The sequence below is a fragment of the Culex pipiens genome, chromosome 1 (assembly GCF_016801865.2).
Source record: "Culex pipiens pallens isolate TS chromosome 1, TS_CPP_V2, whole genome shotgun sequence".
NCBI lineage: Eukaryota > Metazoa > Arthropoda > Insecta > Diptera > Culicidae > Culex > Culex pipiens.
In genome coordinates this window covers 82,673,466-82,679,746 of record NC_068937.1, presented here as the reverse complement: position 1 = coordinate 82,679,746, position 6,281 = coordinate 82,673,466, and positions in this window count along the sequence as shown.

Sequence of the window (6,281 nt, the reverse complement as noted above, 5' to 3'; positions counted from 1 at the left end):
TAAATTCTTAAATTCACAAATTCTTAAATTTTCAAATTTCTGATTTTGAATTCATTTTTTTTTAATTTTTGAAAAAAATAGTGTTTTTGAATTTTAGAATTTCGGGTTTTTCGTAAATTTGTATTTTCGAATTTCTAAATTTCAGATTTTTATGCTTTTGTAATTTCGACTTGTAATTGCTGAATAAAATAAATACTTTAATATTTAAATTATTATTCAATTCTGCATATTTTTTTTTTAGAATTTTCAAATTTAAGATTTTTTACTATTGAGTTTTTCATTCAGATAATAGATATTTGTATGATAACTGTCAGGTTTATTTTCACTCTGGTTTACTTAATTACGATCCGTGTGGATCAATTGGACAGCGCACTGGACTCACAATCCTGAGGTTGCTGATTGGTACTAGAAATAGTGTCCGACAGCTATAAAGACAACTTCTGTTTCTACTCATTTCGACCAAAAATCTATATATGTCCTTTTAATTTCAAAATTCTGCATGAGATTCGGTGGGGATTTTCAATATTATTATATCGAATACAATATTATTAAAACGTTAGTGAGTTTCAGTCGCATACAAAAAGGAAAATTCTTTATATATATTTGAATTTTAATACATAATTCAAAAATGTGTTATTTAAAAAAAAGTTATTTTTAAATTCTGAACATTCATGTTAAAATTTTCTGTGATAATTTGCTTATATTAAATATAGGTGGTTGATTATTTTTTATTTCAAAAATACTAACAAATTTGTCAATTTAATAAAGTCGTTTTGAACCAAATTACTGATTTCTTCAATACTCATTCAAATTTGATAATCAAAATAAATGCAACTTCAACTAAAACAAAGACAAATAATTCTAAAAATCGGTTAAAAATTAGCCACCGGCAGCTCGGGGACTTCTCGAGCACCTATCTTGCTACCCGCGGTGCGAAAGTTGGGGTGCAAACATGTCGGGAGCAAATCGGATGAACTCTTTTTAAAATTTGAAAATGATATTTTATTGATGTAAGTAAACAATTAGGACATATAATGCAATTGGAAGCATGTTCTATCATGCTAGAATGTAGTTTTATTGATTTCACTCAACAAAACGGCTAGAATTTGAAAATAAATAAATTAGATCCCCGCGGTGGGCTTGATTCGGTAGCCAAATTAGCTCCCAGCGGTGCGAAATCGTGTATTAGCTACGAAGCAAAGCTAAAACTGGGGATCCAACCGATAGGTTTGCCACGCAATTAGATCTCTGCGGTGGAGATGCCCTAAGCAACTCGTTGCAAAACTTGTTTTTTTGCAGCACTCATCGTTTTTGTCCAACTCGGTAAACCTCGTTGGATAAATGTACGACTCGTGCTTAAAACAACTTCTTTTTGCAACTTGTTGCATAAACTCCTATTTAAAGATTATGATCGCAAATCAAGGTATCTAAAAAATGTCTTCGTGGAAAAGATAATTAAGGGGTCCTTTCAAATATCCGTGACCTAGAAAAGATTTTACCTGGGAATTATTGATTTATTTTAATTTTAAAATTTTCAATATACATAGAAGGAAGCACGCAATACTTCTTGAATCTTCATTTCTTGATTTCTTAGAAATAGATTGTTATAACGATTGAATATTTGTTGGAAGAGTTATACTGTCAGTGACTTTTTCCGATTTCCAAAAACAGCAATTATTATTTTAAATCTTTTTTTGTACCTCGTATTTTTTCCCTGAAAAATGATTTACTTAAAACCTCTAAGACATTCGCTATCAGGGTAAAAGATGACTGTGTGTGTACTTTTTTCAGAGAGAACTAGATTAAATTTGGTCAAATTTGAATTGAAAGGGATGCAGTCAAGAATCAATTAAATATTTCTGACTACAAAAAGTTATAATACTAAATACTTTGGTAAGAGGGACTAAACAGGTTATCATTTAGTAAAATAACACAATAAGAGTTTTCCAATCACAATAAAAAGCTTAAAAAACATAATGGCATCTGATAAATCTTTAAAAAAAATGGCAATTCAGTGCATACGACTTAAAAAAACAGTTAAAAATATAAGAAGTTTTGTAAATTAAGCTGTTTTATAGCAAATACTGAACAACAAGATTTTTTTTTTGCATTTAAGATGACTGCGACTCCGACTCCGGGTTATCAGAAATTTTCGGCTCCGACTCCGACTCCGATTCCAGCTCATAAAATTTAGCCGACTCCGGCTCCGACTCCAGCTGTCCGAGTTTTGACGACGCCGACTCCGACTCCGACTCCAGGTCCCCAAAAAGACCCGACTCCACCGACTCTGGCTCCGACTCCGACTCCACAGCCCTGATTTTAACATCCCTGTCCACCGACATAAATTTTCGTCAATCAAATCAATATGGAGGAATCACATCAAAGTTGGCTTACACACTGATCGAGTAATACCAAATTAAGCTTGACAGAAAAAGGCGGAGAGAAAAAGATTTCGCGCGAGAGAGGAAAAAGAAGAAAAAATGAATTTGTAAGAAGTTGGCCAGTCCTTCGTTGCTCTCTGCGAGGCAAGGCCTCCCAATCAAACCGTTTTCCGCATGACGGGTTCATTCCGCTTCGAATTCCGCTTCGAAAATTGCTTCGAAATTTTCTAAGCGGATTATCTGATTGGGTTCCGCTTCGATTCCGTTTGAGCAATTTTTGCACAAGGGCGACACCTGCTGGTGTATGGTGGAACCTCGATGACATTTCGCCGAGTTTCGCCGAAACGGTTTTGTTGATGATTTTTGACAAAAGTGTGCGAATCAAACGTCAAAGTGTTAAGAAAAAAGAAAGCACGAAACATGTTCAGTCCTGTTGTGTGCTTTTTTGGAATGGAATGGGACTGGTGAGTAAAAATTAATGCTGCGTTTTCGATAATGCATCAAATAATAGATTAATTTGGATGTTTCGTTGTTTTTTTGATCATAGTGCTCTGGTGGAGGAACCGGCCGACTTCCTGTCTCGCTGCTGGACTACAAACGCACGAAAGTCGCAAAGTGCCATCAGTTTTTGGAGTTACCCCTTTTCCACCTGTTCCGGAACTCAAGGATTCGTGCGACCGTTTTTGGTCATGGCATGCCTGACCTGGTCATGCCATGCCTGGTTCATGCTCCGGAAAGTCTGCTGCAGGTCCCGATCATTCCGTACTGTCGACGGTAGTGCTCTGGTGACATAACCTCAACAAAACCAATATCTGAATTTTATCTAATTTTCCATTTCCAGGTTCAAGATGATTGTGAGAAGCCCCATTTTAGAAGGTCAGGCGCTGGATCCGGAAGTGGAACGCTGGTTGGCGGAAGCCGGAACTGCTAAGAACTTCCGGAGGGCGTTGAGCTCATGAGCGGCTGGTCTTAGTGATGACTGTGTCGCCACTGGATCAAAGCAAGTTGAAGGCGCCCCAAATGGTTGCGCCGAAGAAGTAGAATCAACATCCTGCCGGGCCGAAATCGCCGGTGAACCAAGACGATTGGTTCACGCCCGATTTGAGCCGCACAAATCCAACCTGTGCAAACGATCTTTCCTGAACGAAACCACCATCAAGGAGCACGTCCAGCAGTTTCACAGTCTCGAACTAACCGAAACGTCTTGCGTCGTGTGTGGGAAGCTCTGCAAGAACCACAACGCCATGCTCAAACACGCTGGGAACACTCGCGGGAACGGTCCAGCTATGGAAAGCACCGCTGCTCCAAGTGTGGCAAATCGCCTCAAGCGGCACATGGTTTCACACCGGAACAAAACCGTACGATGTGAGATCTGCTCAGAGGAGTTCCCCTACGGGCGCAGTCTCATGAACAACCGATCGCACACCAAATCGCGCCAGTTCACGAGTGGGCGACCTTAGGGATGCAGGTTTGTACTACGGTTTCATCGGTAGGTTATCAACACGATTCTAACTCTTTCCTTGCTTCTTGTAGATTCTGCTGGAAGGCAGTCGCCGACGGAGGAACACTGCAAAAGCTGTGAACACAACGCCAAGCTTACCTACAACGACCTGAATTGGGACAAATTTCCGGCGGGCACGGACCGGAGGTTGTCAACCAGCACCAGTCTACCAGCTGCACGGCGTCTAATCGGAATGTTCACGGTATGGATGAAGGCCTGAAGCTGCACGGTATGGCGATGGCAAGGGACCCGAAGTGTCGACCGGTACGGCCAAGACTGATGTTGTAGACCGGCCCGAGGAATATAAAACGTCCTTCGATATGTTTTCTGTTAACCTAAAATAATAATAATTAAAACAAGGGGATTCGGGGCTGGGACGCGTTTAATTCAATGATTTATACAACAGAAAATGAATAAAACTAGTTTTAAAACATTGAAATTAAGTTGAAAAAACCTTTCTGGTTGAATTCTAATTTAATTTGGATTCAACCAAAACATAAAAAGAAAACCACCAAGAAAAAATAAGAAGAAGAAGCTGCTGTCAAAACTTACCCGTCCATTCCGCTTCGATTCCGTTTGAATTCCGTTTGAACCGATTTGCGGGGAAAACTCAAACGGAACCGGTTGTTGCGTTTGAAACGGAATGCGGTTTAGAATCTAAAACGAACACTGTTTAGAATTCGAATCGAACTTTTTTCGCTCAAGTGGAATTCTAAACGGAATTCAAACGGAACGCGCTGAGTGGGCTGCTTCGATCGTGTTTCGCCTGAGTTGTCATTTCGCGCGGGAGAGGAAAAAAAGAAAAAGTGAATTTGCAAGAAGTTAGCCAGTCTCGTCGTTGGTCTCTGTGAGGCAAGGCCTGCTTCGATCGTGTTTTGCCTGTCGTTTGGCGCGAGCGAGGACAAGGACAGGATCCGGTGACACAAAACCATGAAATATTCAATACAAATGCAATTTATTTATTGTTATATACGCGCGGATCCCTGTTTTGCCTGATGGAATTGGAAGTTTAAAGATAGTTCGAGAACCCGTCTAGTTCTTGCTCTATGTTTAGGCGGGGCCAGACAATGCCCAATGACCTCCAAATTGGGCTTCTAGGATCTCTGCCTTTCTGAAATGGGTCAGCGCGAGGGCTGTCACCACCTAATACCCGGGACTGAGATAAGCTGTATCAGCATAACCCAAGTCTGATACAAATTATACTTTCCCATAATTTCGCTGCCGGCCAGTGGGTATTGGATTGGACCACACACACACACACACATACACACACGCATAGAAAAAGGCGGAGAGAAAAAGTGCGGCGAGAGTGGAAATCGCTCGATTCGGTTTAGTGCCAGAGCGACAATACATTAAGTCAAGTATTTTTTTTAAATAAATTAAATTAAGCTTAAAATATAGACATTTTTCGAATCTGTAAACTATTTTTTTTTTAAATTTTCCTTAATAAGCCAAATTGATGTTGATATATGCCGCATTCAAATTTGAATGGTTTAAAAATCTTATCGATTACTATGTATTAAATTGTTCATCTTTTTCCACAACCAAATCTGGATCTCCAGACTAAAATTTGTTTTTTTTTAATTTCGGGAATTCTCGGGACAAAATATCGAAAATCCCGGGATTCGGGAATTCCCAATTTTGGAAAATCCCGGGATTTTTGTCCCAGGAATTCCCGGGATGGACGCTATAATCAATTGCAATTTTCTGCTAGCTCTGCGGGAATTCCATTCTGCCCTGTATTGCGTGTCGTTCTTGCTCTGCCCTGTGGGCTAGCACACACATGCACCGTATACTATATTTTTTAAAGTTAAGATTATACAGCAGTTTCCTACATTGGTGTACATTCAATTTTTGCCTAATTTACTAATGATTATTTGGAATGAAATCTTATTTCAATAAATAACAAGGTAGCAGTTATTGATAGGCGGGCCCGAATGCTTCTAGCAGATGCGGCGAGTGTAGCTGATGTAGATAATCTCAAATACTCAAAACTTTAAAATTCGATATCTCTGGAACGAAACATATTCCTTTCTGTTATGTAAAATTGGCTGGGAAATACGATTGTGAGATCGAATTAAAAAAAATAGGGCTGTGTTGAGATACGGCGATTAAAAGTTTTCAATTGCGCAATACAGGTAGAAACAATATTTTAATCTAAATTTTGATCACGGAAATGGATTCTACGTCCAATTTCCTTCAAAATTGAATATAAGACTGGCCCTCTAAGGATTGTAGTTCCTGAGTTATCGTCGTTTGAAGATAGGGGTTTCGTACAAAAATCGCCAAAAAGTCGATTTTTGGGAGGGTACATAACAGGAGGGGGTGGTCCGATTTGGATGAAATTCGGAATTTTTGCATGTTTTGATAGTCTCAACAGCTCTGCTAAATTTGAGCAG